Raw genomic sequence first — 17,492 nt, 5'->3', positions numbered from 1 at the left:
GTATTTCTCACCCATGCAAATATAATAGCCTATATCTAGACCTCCCTGCTTTTCACTCTGGTCTCTACGCACACTGCTTCCTTTTTTTTTAAGATTATTTATTTCTTTGACAGAGAGAGACAGCGAGAGAGGGAACACAAGCAGGGTGAGTGTGAGAGGGAGATGCAGGCTTCCTGATGAGCAGGGAGCCCACCTTGGGATCATGACCTGAGCCGAAGGCAGACGCTTAATGACAGAGCCACCCAGACGCCCCATCACACTGCTTCCAATACAGGAGCCAAAGAGTCCTTTAGAAAAGTAAATTTTTTAAAAAGATTTTATTTATTTATTTGAGAGAGAGGGGAAGAAGCAGACTCCCTGCTCAGCAGGGAGACTGACAAAACCTCGATCCCAAGACCCTGGGATCATGACCTGAACCGAAGGCAGATGCTTAACCGACTGAGCCACCCAGGCACCCAGCACTGGGATTTTTAAAAAGCTCCCGCAGGTGATTCTAATGTCCAGCCAGGACTGAGAACCACCAAGGCTCTGGTCAACTCTTGACCAGGAATCCTATCTCTAGAAATCTATCCTTTAAAAAAAAATTACTAATAGATAATCTGAATAGGCCTCTATAAAAGAAATTGAATCAATAACTAATAACTTTCCAAAACAGAAAGCACCAGGCCCAGATGGGTTCACTGGCAAATTCTACTAAACATTTAAGGAAGAAATTATACCAGTTGTCTAGAATCTCTTTCAGAAGACAGAAGCAGAAGGAATACATCCCAACTATTCTTATGAGGCCAGCATTACCCTAATACCAAAACCAGACAAAAACATTACAAGAAAAGAAAAAAACTACAGATCAAATCTCTCATGAACATAGATGCAAAAATCCTCCACAAAATATTAATAAATTGAATCCAACAATGTATAAAAATTATACATCATGACCAGGTGAGAATTATCCCAGGTATGCAAGGCTGGTTTAACATTCAAAAATCAATTAATATAATCCATCATATTAACAGGCTAAAGAAGAAAAATCACATGATGATATCAACAGATGCAGAAAAAACTTTTGACAAAATCCAGCACCCATTCATGATACAAACTCACAGCTCCTAGGAATAGAGAGGTACTTCTTCAACTTGATAAAGAACATCTACCTAAAACCTATAGCTAATATCATACTTAATGATGAGAAACTCAGTTTTCCCACTAAGATGAGGAACAAGGTAAGGATGCCCCTTCTAGGCCACTGTTTTCAATATTGTACTGGAAGTTCTAGCTGATGTAATAAGACAAGAAAAGGAAATAAAAGATATACATATTGGGAAGGAAGAAACAAAGCTGTATTTGTTCACAGATGACATGACTGCCTATATGGAAAATTTAAAAGAATCAACAACAAAAAGTCCTAGAATTAATAAGCAATTGTAGTAAGGTTGCAGGATACAAGATTAATATACCCAAGTGAATCACCTTCCTATATACTAGGCAAGTGGAACAAATGGAATTTGAAATTACCATTTACATTAGCAGCCCCCTCCAAAATGAAATATTTATTTATTTTTGATATGAAATATCATATAAACAGATCTAAATGAGAAAAACTCTAAAACTCCAGTGAAAGCTATCAAAGAACTAAATGTTCATGGATAGGGAGATTTGATATTGTCAAGATGCCAGTTCTTCCCAACTTGATCTGTAGATTGAACACAATGCCAATAAAAATTCCAGCAACTTATTTTGTGGATATCAACAACCTGATTCTAAAGTTTATATGGAGAGACAAAAGACCCAGAATAGCCAACTCAATATTGAAGGAGAAGAACAAAGTCAGAGAGGATTGACAATACCCAAACTCAAGACAGTGTGGTATTGGTGAAAGAATTGACAAAAAGGTCAATGGAACAGAATAGAGAACCCAAAATGGACCCACATAAATGTAACCAACTGATATTTTTTTCTTTAAAATATGGAATGCTTCGGGCACCTGGGTGGCTCAGTCGTTAAGCGTCTGCCTTCGGCTCAGGTCATGATCCCAGGGTCCTGGGATCGAGTCCCACATCGGGCTCCCTGCTCGGCAGGAAGCCTGCTTCTCCCTCTTCCACTCCCCCTGCTTGTGTTCCTGCTCTCACTATATCTCTCTCTGTCAAATAAATAAATGAAATCTTAAAAAAAAAAAAAATAAAAAAAAAAAATAAAATATGGAATGCTTCATGAACTTGCGTGTCATCCTTGCACAGGGGTCATGCTAATCTTCTCTGTTTTGTTCCAATTTTAGTATATGTGCTCCCGAAATGAGCACTATAGCCAACTGATTTTTAATAAAAGAGCAGAGGCAATACAATGGAGCAAAGATATTCTTTTAATAAATGGGGTGCTGGAACAATTGAACATCTATTCACCAAAAAAGGAATCTAGATATAGGCCTACAGTCTTCACAAAAACTAACTCCAAATGGATCACAGACCTAAATATAAAACTCAAAACTATAAAACTCCTAGAAGAAAACACAGGAAAAACCCTAAATGACCTTGGATAAGGTCATGACTTTGCAGAAGGAACACCAAAGGTATGATCCATGAAAGAAATAATAAGTTGGACTTCATTAAAATTAAAAACTTCTCCTCTGCAAAAGACAATGTCAAGAGAATGAGGAGGCAGGCTACAGATTATGATAGAGTATTTACAAAAGATACATCTGATAAAGGACTGTTGTCCAAAATATGTAAACTCTTGGGGTGCCTGGGTGGCTCAGTTGGTTAAGCGTCTGCCTTTGGCTCGGGTCTTGATCCCGGGGTCCTGGGATAGAGCTACGCATAGATCAGGCTCCTTGCTCAGCAGGGTGTCTGCTTCTCCCTTTCCCTCTGCCTGCCTGTGCTCTCTCTCCCTGTCAAATAAATAAATAAAATCTTTAAAAAAAAAAAAAAACCAAAACCAAAACCAAAAAAAACCCAGAATATATAAACTTAAAGCTCGACAATATGAAAATTAACAATCTGATTAAAAAATGGGCAAAAATCCTGAACAGACACCTCACCAAAGAATATATACAGATGGCACATAAGTATATGAAAAGTTGCTCAACATCAGATGTCATCAGGAAAATGAAAATTAACATAAAGATGAGATATCACGTGTATAGGAAAAACCTTATAGTCCTCCTATATGTTTATCCTTTACTCTCACATGACTACCATACTCACATTGCTTCTGACACCAGATGTGTGGGGTTTTTTTTCCCCCACGCCAAGCAATTCTGCAACACCACATGGGTGTCCTGCCATTTACCTCAATTCTCACACTCTCTACTTAGAGATAGTGTCAGATCCCGCAGGTTAAGGGCTCACTCCCACAAGACTTCCCTCTACTTCAGATGCTAATCACAAGTAGTAGTCCCAGGTTACCCAGAACTCTGTCCAATTGTCTACAGGTCAGAGGTTCCCATGACCTCCTCCTTCCTGGATTTGATTAATTTGCTAGTTCACAGATCTCAGGAATACAGTTCCTTACGCTTACCAGTTTATTAAAGGATATGATAAAAGCCAGATGCTCAGCCAGACGAAGAGATACATAGGGCAAGATCTGGGAGGGTTCCAAGCTTTTGTTCCTGTGGAATTGGGGTGTATCACCCTCCTGGCACGTGGATGTGTTTACCCACCTGGAAGCTCCCCAACCATCATGGAGGCATTAAATATTAAGTCCATTTTCATCCCCTCTCCCCTCTTTCCAGAATGGGACAGGGCTGAAAATTCCAAGCTTTGAATCATGGTCTTTCTAGTGAGCAGACCCACACAGGAGCCATCCAGGAACCCACCCAGAGTCACCTCCTTAGAACAAAAGACACTCCTATCACCCAGGAAATTCCAAGGGACTTAAGATCCCTATGTCAGGAACCTGGGTCAAAGATCAAATATTAGAACAAAAGATGCTCCTAGTGCTCTTATCACAGGAAATTACAGGGGTTTAGGAGCTCTGTGCCAGAAACCAGGTGCAGAGACCAACATATATTTCTTCTGTTATTTCACACCACTACACACCTATTAGAACAGCCAATATCCAGAACACGGACAACGTCAAATGCTGTAATGCTATGGAGTAACAGGAATTTTCATTCATTACTGGTGGGAACACAAAATGGTAGAGACACTTTGAAGACTAGTCTGGCAGTTTCTTACAAAACTAAATACATTCTTACCATAATTCCAGTAATTGTGCTCCTTGGCATTTACCCAAATGAACTGAAAACATGTCCATACAAAAACCTGCATGTGGATGTTCACAGCAGCTTTATTTATCATCGCAAAAACTTGGAAAAAAACTAAGATGTCCTTCAGTTGGTGAATGGATAAACTATGCTTCATCCAGACAAGGAGGAAACTTAAATTCGTATTCCTAAGTTAAAGAAGCCAATATGAAAAGGCTACGTATTATACAATTTGAACTACGAGACATTCTGGAAGATGCAAAAGTATGGAAAGAGTAAAAAGATCAGTGGTTGCCAGGGGCTAGTGGGGAAGGACAGATGAATAGATGGAGCACAGACGATTTTTAGGGCAGTGAAACAACTCTGTGTGATACCATAGTGGTGGATACATGTAATGATACATTTGTCAAAATCCATAAAATGTATAACACCAAGGGTGAACCTAGTGTAAACCATGGCCTTTGGGTGATAATGACAATAATGGGACAATGATTAGAACAAATGTGCCCTTTGGTGCAGGACATCCATTGTGGGGATGACAGTGGGGGAGGTTGTGCATGTGTGGGGACAGGGAATATATGAGAACGCTCTGCACTTTTTGCTTAGTTTTTCTCTGAACCCAAAACATAAGTTTATTAATTTTAAAAAATTACTTATGCACAGGAATATACAAGGGGTTATTTATGGGGCACCTGGGTGGCTGACTCTTGATTTCAGCTCAGGTCATGATCTCAGGGTCATGGAATGGAGCCCTGCGTCCAGCTCCGAGCTCAATGTGGAGTCTGCTTGGGATTCTCTCTCTCCCTCTGCTTCTGCCCCCCCCTTCCCCCACTCATGCTCTCTCTTGTGCTCTCTCTCAAATAAATCTTCAAAAAACCCACAAAGGGTTATTTATGATAGCAAAAATGTGTAAACAATCTTACAGTCCGAGGGCAGGGAAATAGTTATGTGAATTACATCCCACAGCCACTCAGTTCTATCTGTGAAACATTTATAATGAGCAGGGCAAATGCTGAGAAATTGAAAAAAAGCAGCTATCTATACTTGTACAAACGGAATGATAAGATTATATATTGCAAAAAGCCTAGGAGGATAACATGCTGAAATGTTAGCAGTGAGTTATCTTTAGGTTTTAAATTTTGTTTTTATAAATGTGTGTTCTTTTTATTGTAAAACTCATGATAAAAAACTTAAAAATACAGAAATGGATAGCAAACAGAAATCACCATAACCCCATTATCTGCCGGTAACAGAGGTCACCTTCAATTGTGAGAGAGTGGGTGATTTTCTTTTCTTTCTGTGTTCTCTTATTTGTAGACTTTCTACTGTTAGTAGAAAATTTAATACTTTATTTTTATTTTTACCTTTTTAAAGATTTTATTTATTTATTTATTTATTTTTGATGTAGTGTTCCATGATTCATACACCCAGTGCTCCATTCAGTACGTGCCCTCTTTAATACCCACCACCAGGCTAACCCATCCCCCCACCCCCCTCCCCTCTAGAACCCTCAGTTTGTTTCTCAGAGTTCATAGTCTCTCATGGTTCGTCTCCCCCTCTGATTTCCCCCCCTTCATTTTTCCCTTCCTGCTATCTTCTTCTTTTTTTTAACATATAATGTATTGGGGCGCCTGGGTGGCTCAGTTGTTAAGCGGCTGCCTTTGGCTCAGGTCATGATTCCAGGGTCCTGGGATCGAGCCCCACATCGGGCTCCCTGCTCTGTGGGGAGCCTGCTTCTCCCTCTCCCACTCCCCCTGCTTGTGTTCCCTCTCTCACTGTGTCTCTGTCAAATTAAAAAAAAAAAATCTAACATATAATGTATTATTTGTTTCAGAAGTACAGGTCTGTGATTCAACAGTCTTACACAAGATTTTATTTTTAAGTGATCTCTACACCCAACATGGGGCTCAAACACACAACTAGAGATCAAGAGTCACATGCTCTTCCAACTGAGCCAGCCAGGTGCCCCTCTTTAAAATAATCCTCCAGGGCGCCTGGGTGGCTCAGTCGGTTAAGCGTCTGACTTTTGGATTCGGCCAGGGTCATGATCTTGGGGTCCTAAGATTGAGCCCCGCATTGGGCTCTATGCTCAGCAGAGAGTCTGCTTGTTCCTCTCCCTCTGCTTCTCTCCCTGCTCTCTCTCTCTGGAATAAATAAATAAAATCTTAAAAAATAATACTACTAATAATAATCCTTGTAGGGGCACCTGGCTGGCTCATTCAGTGGAGCGTGTGACTCTTGATCTTGGGGTTTTGAGTTTGAGACCCACATGCGGTGTGGTGTTTGCTTAAAATTTAAAAAAAAATTTTTAAATAAATAAATAAATAAATAAAAATAATCCTTTTCAGGCATCAGTTCGAAGGCCACCATCAGCCTCTCCACAGAATCTTCCAAATCCTCCAGTTTGAATGGATCTCTCATCCCTAGCTACACTGATCTGTGTCTGGTTTAGCTCAGGACACAGCTTACTCTGTGTGCTTATTAATTGTGTACTTGCATTTCCTTCTCTCCTTGCAGGCAGAGACAAGTCTTACCTTTTCTATATCCTAGCTCTGTATCTAGAAATTTACAGATTAAATGTCTCTGCCATGTTCCCCTGTCATGTCCCTGCCAGCATATTTGTGTGCCCTCTCCCCAGCCAACTGGGTGGATGCTCAAAGAGGATCTGTCTTCTTTTAGGGGAGCTGGATGGCCTGAATCTCTCCCAGCTTCCTAGCTTGAATTTGTTCTATCTCTCCCTCCCACAGACCAGGACACAAAGGGCGGGGCATTTTCTCCAGAAGGGCCCCAGTCATAATGCACCTTTGTATGAAGCAGCAACCTTTGCACTGGCTCCAATTAGTATTTTCAGAGAAATCCGTTTATCAGATTAACTAGCTGGCAGTGACATGCAGAGCCTGACCCTGGGACAGCGATAGAGGCAAACTAAGGTGGGCTGGTGAGTGGGTAGCAGAGCAAAGATCTGGCTGGTGGGGAGCAGTATGAGTGTTCTGGGGTAGATGAGGCAGACTAGGGGCAAGACAGGTAAGGGGGCAGGGATTAGGTTGGGGCAGCACTGACTTAGGAGGCCATGAAAATACCAAAAGGGATGGGAGGATCTCCTTTTTTTTTTTACCAAAGTACTTAGAGCCATAGTGTGAGCTGAAAACCAGGAGCCGCACAAGAATCTGGCTGGACACCAAGAACAGCCTCAGTCTATTGTTTTAGGATTTCAGGTGATCATTTCTTTTCTGTCCCTAAGGATGGCCATATCCACAATTATATAGCACTTACACTGTGCCACTGGCCTATGCTTTTTATTATATTAATTTGATCAATCTAAAAACCAGGGGAGAGAGGTATTATTATCTTTATGTTACAGATGAGGAAACTGGCACGAAAAGATGAAGGAATTTGCCCAAGTTCCCACAGCCAGACATGGACAATCTAGAGTGTGGAATCCATCAGAACCTGCGCTTGGCCCTGCTGGGGGCTCCCCAAGTGCTGAGAGGACACAGTGACATCTGCCCTTCCAGGATCAGGCCCCCCCAAGGCCTCTGCTCAACCCTTTCACTTTTCCTGTCTGGTTCTACAGGAGGAAGCAAAAGGGCTAGAAAGTCTGTAGCACTGAGGTGTATTTTTACTTGCCTTCAGGGGCAGTTTAGAGGTGACCAAGAAACAAGCTCTTAAAAAAAAAAAAAAAAAGGAGATCCTCCCATCCCTAATTGTGTAGTATTCAAAAGCTCCTTCTGGGGACGCCTGGGTGGCTCAGTCGGTTGGGCGTCTGCCTTTGGCTCAGGTCATGATCCCAGGGTCCTGGGATTGAGTCCTGTATCGGGTTCCTTGCTCAGCGGGGAGCGTGCAACTCCCTCTGCTTGTGCTCTCTCTCTGACAAATAAATAAATAAAATCTTTAAAAAAAAAAAAAGTTCCCTCTGTTTATCAGCCCATCCAACTGCTGAGTTTAATTTAGCCTTGCAAATAACCTCTAAGCACCTCCTGGAGCTGAGAGAAGTTCAGGCATTTAAAAAATACTTATTGTAGGGGCATCTGGGTGGCTCAGTTGGTTAGGCGTCTGACTCTTGGTTTTCAGCTCAGGTCATGAGTCCAGGGTCCTGGGATCCTGCCCCTCGTCAGGCTCTGCACTCAGCACGGAGTCTGCCACCCCCCCTCTTCCTCTGTTTCTCCCCTTACTCGTGCACACACACTCTCTCTCTCAAATAAATAAATAAATAAATAAATAAAATACTTATTGTATACCTACTATGTGCCAAGCACTGGTCTGAGTGCCAAAATAATTTTTTTTGGCTGAAAGGATTATTATAGTCAACAAGATGGCAGAAAAATTTGAAGGTCTCCTCAAGCAGAGATGGAACACATGGGACTACTGAGGTGCCTCCCCTCTGCTCCGGGGCCCAGGCCTTCCCGAGAAGAGCAGCCATAGGAACAGGTCGGGAGTGGCTGATGTCAAAGATGTCTCCGAGGCAGAAGGCGCTTAATAGAGGGCTTTTGGGTCCCAGACACTGTGTCACCACAAGATGTAAGAGGCCTAGATCCCCAAGTCACTGCTTGGAGGTTAGGAAGTGAAAAAAGCTGTCTGAATTTATGTAACCCTGTTACAATACAGTCTGCTGTATTGGGAGAATGACAGACGACAGTGCTAGTTTGTTTGGTGGAACTGGGGAAATGGGCTCCCCCTGGTCTGGGAGGCTATCCCTAAATTGGTCAGTCTCCTCCCCACAGGGCTCATCTCTTCTGTAGGGTCTCCTGAAGCACCTTGTTTGAATTTCTACAATGGCACTTCTAGTGGATGTTTTGGGGTCAGTCTTCTATTGGGTGGTGAGCTCCTTAAGGGTAAGGCTTAATATAAGCCCATCACTCGGGTGCTCAAGAAACTGACATGATTCAGTGGGGAGAAAGGAGGAACAATGTACGTTTGGACAGAACGTCTAAACTGATGGTAAGATACCCAAGTGGTCCTCCTCCACCAGCATTTTAAATAAGGTCTTCAAGGTCAGGTAAGACGTTAGAGTGTGATTTAGGCCATCAGAAAAGTGTCAACATTGAGAACTCTAATAGCAGGGGAGATCCTGTAGATCAAGATCATGGTAGCAAGGCACTGCGCCGAGCTCTTTTCATCTTTTTTTTTTTTTTAATTTTCTTTTTTTTAGAGAGAGAGTGAGGGGGGAGGGGCAGAGGAAGAGGGAGAGAGAGAATTCCAAGCAGACTGCCCACTGAGCACAGAGCCCCATGCAGGGCTCGATCTCATGACCTCAAAATCATGACCTGAGCAGAAAGCAAGAGTCGGACACTGAACTGACTGAGCCACCCAGGCACCCCTCATCATTATTTTACTCCATTCTCAGAGCAACCCCAGGAAGTAGTGATTACTATTGCAACTTCAAAGATGAGGAAGCTGAGACTCAGGTTATATATGGTTACATTCTGGTAAGTTGAGGGGCTAGAACTCAGATAAAAGCAAGAGCAACACAATAAGCATAATCATAAACATAAAGAGGGGCTCCTGGATGGCTCAGTTGGTTAAGTGTCTGCCTTCGGCTCAGGTCATGGTCCCAGGGTCCTGGGATCGAGCCTTGCATCGGGCTCCCTGCTCCGTGGGAAGCCTGCTTCTCCCTCTCCCACTCCCCCTGCTTGTGTTCCCTATCTCGCTGTCTCTCTCTGTCAAACAAATAAATAAAATCTTTAAAAAAAATCGTAAACATAAAGACAGTGAATTACTATTTATTGAATACTTAGGATGCCCCAGATAATTTAGTACTTTTTTTTTTTAAAGTAAACTTTACACCCTACATGAGGCTTGAACTCCGGACTCCAAGATCAAGAAGAATCACATGCTCAACCAATTGAGCCAGCCAGGCGCCTCTAATTTAGTACTTTTATACACTTACATCTTGTAGCCATCCTATGAAACAGTATCTACAAATGCAAAAGTATAGTTCTAGTAATCAGCTAAGCTCTTAACCACTATGGCTTTAAGTAAACTTTGGGGGACACTCACTATTAAAGGGCTAGAAAGACAATAATTTGCAAAAACACTTTACAGCTTTAAAAATGATTTCACATATCTTATACCATTTGATGCTCACAACGTGGTGAAGGGGGATGGGCAAGGCAAGTGTTTTGACACTCAGTTGAAAGATGAGGAACCTAAGACTCCAAGATACAGTCAATATTAGAATGGTCTTCCGACCTCTAATCCAAGCCTCATTAAAAGCACAGGTAGAAAAGAAATAATACATAGAAAGGCTGAATGTTAAATGATGGAAATCATATAATAAATATTAACTGAAAGGAAGTTTATGCCAAATATTTTTTTAAGATTATTTATTTATTTACTTGAGAAAGAGAGACAGAGATAGCGAGAGAGAGCATGGGCAGGGAGGAGAGGGAGAAGCAGGCGCCCCGCAGAGCAGGGGGCCTGACACAGGGGTGGATCCTGGGATTCCAGGATCGTGACCTGAGCCTAAGGCAGACGCTTAACCGACTAAGCCACCCACGTGCCCCAGTTTATGCCAAATATTAACATGATAAAACAGATGCTAAGGCAGGGGTGCCTGGATGGCTCAGTTGGTTAAGTGTCTGCCTTTGGCTCAGGTCATGGTCCTGGAGTCCTGGGATCCAGCCCCACATCTGGCTCCCTGCTCAACTGGGAGTCCGCTTCTCCCACTCCCTCTGCTCCTCCCCTCCCCCTGCTCATGCTCACTCTTTCTCTCTTGCTCCCTCACTCTCTCTCTCAAATAAATAAATGAAATATTTTTAAAAAAATAGATGCTAAGGCAAAAGGCATTATAAAAGATAGTCACCATATGATGATTTGAAAATCTGCTATAATAATAATTTGTTTGCTAGAATAATACAGTAATTCTAAATCTGTATATCCCAAGTAAGAAAAGCTTCAAAATACATAAAGCTAAACCTGACAAAACTATAAGGAGAAATTGATAAATCCACATCTGGGCAAGAGAGTTTTAATACATCTTTTTAAATAATTGATTAGATCAAGGGGCACCTTGGTGGCTCAGTTGGTTAAGCATCTGTCTTTGGCTCAGGTCATGATCTCAGGGTCCTAGGATTGAGCCCTGGGTCAGGCTCCCTGCTCAGTAGGGGAGTCTGTTTCTCCCTCTCCTTCTGCCTCTCTCCCCCCACCTTCCCCCGCTCATGCTCTCTCTCTCCAGTAAATAAAATCTTTAAAAAATAATAATTGATCGGGGCGCCTGGGTAGCTCAGTCGTTGGGCGTCTGCCTTTGGCTCAGGTCATGATCCCAGGGTCCTGGGATCGAGCCCCACATCGGGCTCCCTGCTCAGCGGGAAGCCTGCTTCTCCCTCTCCCACTCCCCCTGCTTGTGTTCCCCCTCTCACTGTGTCTCTCTCTGTCAAATAAATAAATAAACTCTTTAAAAATAAATAAATAAATAAAAATAATTGATAGATCAAGCAGACAAAAAATAGTATATGTATGTATGTGTATAGATATCAAGCTTTTTAAATAAATATGTATATGTGTATGTGTATTGGAGAACACGCATTCTTTCTGAGCATACAGATTTACTACATATTAGGTCATAAGGCAAGTCTCAAAACATTTCAAAAAAATGTGTGTTATAAAGACTGTATTAACTGACCCAAATGGAATTAACTTAGAAATTATGATCAGCAACAAAATTTCCGCCCATGTGGAAATTTTAAAACACACTTCCAAATAACTTAGAGGTCAAAGAAAAAAATCTTCATGGAAATTTTTTAAGAACTAGAACTAAATGAAAATCAAAATGCTCTATTGTAAATCTTATGGGATACCTACACTCAGACCCAGCTTTTCCACTTCAAGATACCTACCCAAGAGAAATGAAAGTTTATGCCCACAAAAGACTTGTACAAGGATGTTCACAGTTGCTTTATTCATAATAGCGAAAACCTGGAAATAATCCAAATGTGCATCAACAGAGAATGAAAAGCCAATAGTGTATATCCATCTGTAAATTGGAATGAACTCGGTAATTAAAAGGAACAAATTAATACATGCAACATGTACTGAGTGACAGAAGCCAAACACAAAAGAGTATATACTGTATGGTTCCATTTAGATGAACTTCTAGCCAAGTATATTTCTAAACTGACTAACTCTGGTGGTGAAGGGTAGACCGATCCATAATGAACCCCATGACCATGGAACTTTCTAGAATGATGGAAATGTCCTATATCTCAATTTGGATGATGGCAACATGGGCATTTACATTTGCCAAAACTAAAAAAACTGAAGATTTTAAGATCTGTACGTACATAATTTGTATGATATGTATATTCAATAAGAAAAAAAACATATAGGATGCAACTAAAAAACACAGGGAAGTATATAGTCTTAAGTGTACATATTAGAAAAGAAAACAGATCCCAAATTGATCAACCAAGCTCAGAAGTTAGGAAGTTAAAAAAAGAGCAGCAGAATAAATCCTAAGAAAACAGAAAGGAGAAAGCAATAAAATAAGAGCAAAAATTAATGAAATGGAAAATAAATAGTAGAGAAAATCAAGAAAGTCAAAAGTCGTATGCTCAAAGGACTAATAAAATAGACAAAACTTAGGTAGTATTGATCAAGAACAAAGATATAAATAAACAATGTTAGAGATTTTAAAAGTGATATATTTAAGTCCATAGCTGAGTTTTTTAAAATTATTCATTCATTTATTTATTTGACAGAGAGAGAGAGAGCACAAGCAGGGGGAGTGGCAGAGAGGGAGAAGCAGACTCCCCGCTGAGCAGGGAGCCAGATGCAGGGCTCAATCCCAGGACCCTGGGATCATGACCTGAGCTTAGGCAGATGCTTAACCAACGGAGCCAGCCAGGCGCCCCTGCAGCTGAGTTTTAAAAATGAGAACTATATAGGGGCGCCTGGGTGGCTCTGTTGGTTAAGCAACTGCCTTCGGCTCAGGTCATGATTCTGGAGTCCCGGGATCGAGTCCCACATCGGGCTCCCTGCTCAGCGGGGAGTCTGCTTCTCCCTCTGACCCTCCCCCTCTCATGCTCTCTGTCTCCCATTCTCTCTCTCAGATAAATAAATAAAATCTTTAAAAAAAAAAAATGAGAACTATATGAACAACTTTATGCCAATAAATTTGAAGCAAATTGGACAATATTACAGAAAAATATAACTTACCAAAACTAATCCAAGAAGAAAGAGAAAAACTATATAGTCCCTATATAGTCCTATATGCAGAATAACAACGTATTTTATTACCCAAACCAGGACATCTTTAAAAGTGAAAGGGGGCATTATTAATAAATACGCCAGGGAATAGGCAAAACCTGGCATTAGCCCAGGCAAACCAGGATGTGTAGTCATTTTACTTATAGCTGTAAACAAAATATAAAATGTTCCGACAAAGATGATACCAGGTCTAGAAGGTTTTCTAGGAATGCTTGACCAAACATTCACAAACACATCAATTCCAATTTTATGCCACTTTTTCTTAGAGATTAAAAAATAAAGAAACCCTCTCAACTTATTCAATGATATTAGTAAAATCCTAATTCCAAACCGGCCAAATATAGTATGAGAAAGAAAACTGGCAGGTTAAATAATTTAGGAGCATAAATGCTGATCATGTTTTTTCAAAATATAACCAGACCAAACCAAACCCAGCAGTATATTAAAAAGATAATACAGGGGCACCTGGCTGGCTCAGTTGGTTAAGCAGCTGTCTTCAGCTCAGGTCATGATCTCAGGGTCCTGGGATAGAGCCCCACATCTCGTTCCCTGCTCTCAGCGGGGTGTCTGCTTCTCCCTCTCCCTCTGCTCCTCCCCCGCTCTCTCTCTCTCAAATAAATAAATAAAATCTTTTAAAAAAGAAATAAAAACTAAAAAGATAATATATCACATGACAATTCAATTTATCCCAGAAATGCAAAGAAAGTTTAACATTAAAATATTTATGTAATTTAGAGCATCCACAATGAAAAAAGAAAACACATAGTATCACTTCAATACATGCAGAAAAAGCATTTGATAAAATTCAACACCTGTTAAAAAGCATTTACTAAAAACCTATACCAATCATTATTATTAGTAGGGAACCCTAAGAAGCACTTCCGGGGGTATGGAGGGATGGGCAAAGTGAGTGAAGGGGAGTGGGAGATATAAGATTCCAGTTATGGGATGAACAAGCCACACGAATAAAAGGCACAGCCCAGGGAATACAGTCAGTGGTGGTGTAATAGCCTTGTACGGTGTCAGATGGTGGCCGCCCCCGTGGTGAGCACAGCATAACCTATAAACCTGTTGAGTCACTTGTTCTATACTTGAAATTAATGTAACATTGTGTGTCAACTATCCTTCAATTAAGAAAAATGGGGATGGGGCGACTGGCTGGTTAAGTCGGAAGAGCATGTGACTCTTGACCTCGGGGTCCTGAGTTTGAGCCCCACAATGGGTGTAGAGATTACCAAAAAAAAAAAAAAAAAAAAAATATCTATCTATCTATATATATATATATACACATATATATATGAAGAAGCGGCATTTCCTTCAAACTCAGAACACGTCAAGGAGGCCCGCTGTTCCTGCTTCTAGCTGACATTACATTGGCACAACAGCAGAAAGCAAAGGAAAATAAATTCAAGGTATAGATTAGAAAGAAACAATAATGTCATTAGTAATACACGATATGATTGTTTGGCTAGAAGCCCTTCAAATCCATAAGTTACTAAAATTAGTGAGAAGAATGATCAACAAAACTGAGTACGTCATAGTGTTTATTGGAGGGATGGCACCAAAAGGGAGACACAGGAAATGTCCATGGAATTGCTGATGTTGTATTCACGTTGTAGGGTGGGTATCACAGGTTTAGTTTTATTACACTACTTCATAATTTATATATATATTTATATATGTATTTATGTTCCTCTGGATCATATAATTCATTATTCAATTAAATGACTTTTTACTTTCTATATTACACATTTATTAGTCGTTCTGTTCTTTTACAATGCAAATGTCAAAATGTCTGTATTTGGAAGAAAAAAAAATGATTAAAGAAAGAAAAAACAAAAGCCAATGAACAGAGGCTGGATGGGTTTGATGGATGGGCTGGTGGGTGGCAGGGAGGGTGGTTAATAAGGCCAAGTCCAATTAACGTCAGGACAAGGGCTCAGTCAAGGACTGAGAAGAGGCTGGGAGATTGGGGGGGTCGGGGTGGGGGGAAGACCGATAGCAGTGACCTTTAAGAGGGCAGTTTTTATAGGCTGGCAGGAGGCGGGGCCCAAAAGCAGAGGGTTAAATCATGAATGAATAAATAGCAAAAAACTGGAAACCACCCAAAGACCTAACAATCAGGGCCTGGTTAAACAACCATAGCACCATTCATAGAAGAAATGATGCTGTGTCCACACACAGACGGGCTTACAAAATTAGGTGACGTAAAAAATTTCAGGACACAAGATAGCATTTGTGCCGATTACAATCATGAAAGGACATGCGTGTGCGGTGAGGAGCAGACAGGATTGGACAAGATCGAGTCCTGTTTGCGGATGCTGTTTTAAGGCTAGGGGATTTTTTTTTTTCCTTTTTGGGAATGCTGGCCATCAACAAACAAAAACATGTCATGTTTCTTTAAAACCCACAGAATGGCTGTTGAAGAGATGGACGCAGCAAGTGAAGGCCACTTGGTGGAGAAATATGTCGGTGCCAGGAAGGAATGAGATGGCAGAGCAGCTGGGGGAGTGTGAAGGGCTTTGGGCAGCAGCTGGTGGTGGGGAGGGGAGGGAGAGGCCGTCTGTTTCCTTGACTGCCTCTATTTCTTTTTTTAATTAAAAAATTAATAATCTTCCTTTTAACAAATTCAAACGGTCGAGAAGTGTGCGTGTGTGGGGGTGTGGGGGGGTGGGGGGGTTGTGTGGAGAGAGAGCCCTCAGCCCCATCCCTACTCCCCACTGTTAATAGTTGAGGGTAGCTCTCCAGAGCTGTACCACCTTCTATTATATGCAGCTCACTGGTTTTTAATTACAGAGGGAGATAGGCTTTCTCAAGTATAGCGTTAGAGGAACGAAATGGGGAGATGTCCCATCCTCCAGAGCTGACTTCTGTTGGGAAGTGTCCTTCCAGACTGTTTTGTCGTGTAAATGCCTATATATATTCACGTATGGCTTTATGGTTGGTTGTTTTTACAAAAGCGGGAACGTTTTCTACCCATCGTGGAGCGGTTTCACTCTACAATATGTCGTGATGGATCACTCCCAAGTCACCACATAGAGATTAACCTCATGCTTGAATAGCTGCCTAATACCCCACAGCATACAGATGAAAGGTAAGCTTCAGAGAACACAGGGGCATCGCTTTCCCTACGATGGGCAGGGAAGGAGACACAGAGACAAAAGATTCAAGATGGCAGGAGGCATTGCTTGGAGGCGGACCGGTCCTGGGAGCCGGAAGCAAGCAAACAGCGGGGGTCTTCTTTCTGCCCTCTTCTCTTAAGCCAGAGTCCCATCCAAATCTAGCTAAACAACACAGAACTGCACGGGGGAGGGTTATGATTTGAGCCCGAGTGATAAGGCCACCGCTGGGGACCCAACTTCCTTGAGTGACCTGTTCTTCCCCTGGCGGTGGCTAGGCTGAGCCCACTTATCAGAAATCTTAAGGGGGGCCCCAGAACAGCAGATCTGTAAGTGGGGTCCCTGAGCCAGCAGAAGCAGCATCAACTAGGGGACCAGCCAGACAGGCAAATTCTCGGGTCCTGGGTCCTACTGAATCAGAATCTTGGGGAGTGAGTTGTAGCAATCCCTGGTTGAGGAGTCCTCCGGGGGATGCAGATGTAGGGAAGGCAACTTTGAATACCTTTGTTCTAGAATGAGGCTTTGAGTTTGACCCGCCCCACCCCAGTCTCCCAGGAGCGCAGAGAAGTCAGCCCAGAAGAGGATGGGTTGGCCGACTTCACAGGTGGGTCTTCTGTGAGTTTAGACACTGTTGGCAAAGTCAGCGAGCGACCTCGGTAGTCCCTGGTGCTGCCCTCCCCACCCTATGACACCACCTCCATTTCACCACCTCCCCTTCTTAAAAAAACAAAACAAAACACCACAACAGAAAGGGAGGGTGGCAGTGTAACCCACTGCCTTCCACTTTCCCTTAACAGCGTCCCCTCCCAGTTTAAGTAACCCCTCCCCTGGGGCACTGCCCTTCAAGGATGGAGGGCGGAGGAGGCAGAGGGGAGAGCTGCTTTGAAAGTTGGGGAGGAAATGGGATGTGGCTTCAGTGTGGCTGGGTTGGGGGAGGGAGTTGGAGGGAGAAGAGAAAGGGAGAGGAAGAA

The 17,492-nt window shown here is 42.0% G+C and overlaps 1 protein-coding gene and 1 non-coding gene across 2 annotated transcripts in view; both read right to left on the bottom strand.

Moving 5' to 3' along the window:
* CCND3 (cyclin D3) overlaps window positions 1–17,492 on the bottom strand; it is an 89,550-nt gene that overhangs the window by 40,557 nt on the left and 31,501 nt on the right. The gene's annotated exons all lie outside the window — the stretch shown is intronic.
* Window positions 2,190–2,296, bottom strand: LOC116635945. The gene has a single exon (XR_004300242.1). It is a non-coding gene; the product is annotated as a U6 spliceosomal RNA (small nuclear RNA).

This window comes from Phoca vitulina, unplaced genomic scaffold, assembly GCF_004348235.1.
Source record: "Phoca vitulina isolate PV1807 unplaced genomic scaffold, GSC_HSeal_1.0 scaffold11, whole genome shotgun sequence".
Taxonomy (NCBI): Eukaryota; Metazoa; Chordata; class Mammalia; order Carnivora; family Phocidae; genus Phoca; species Phoca vitulina.
The sequence above is the reverse complement of the archived record's forward strand: the minus strand, read 5'-3'. Positions and strand labels throughout refer to the sequence as shown.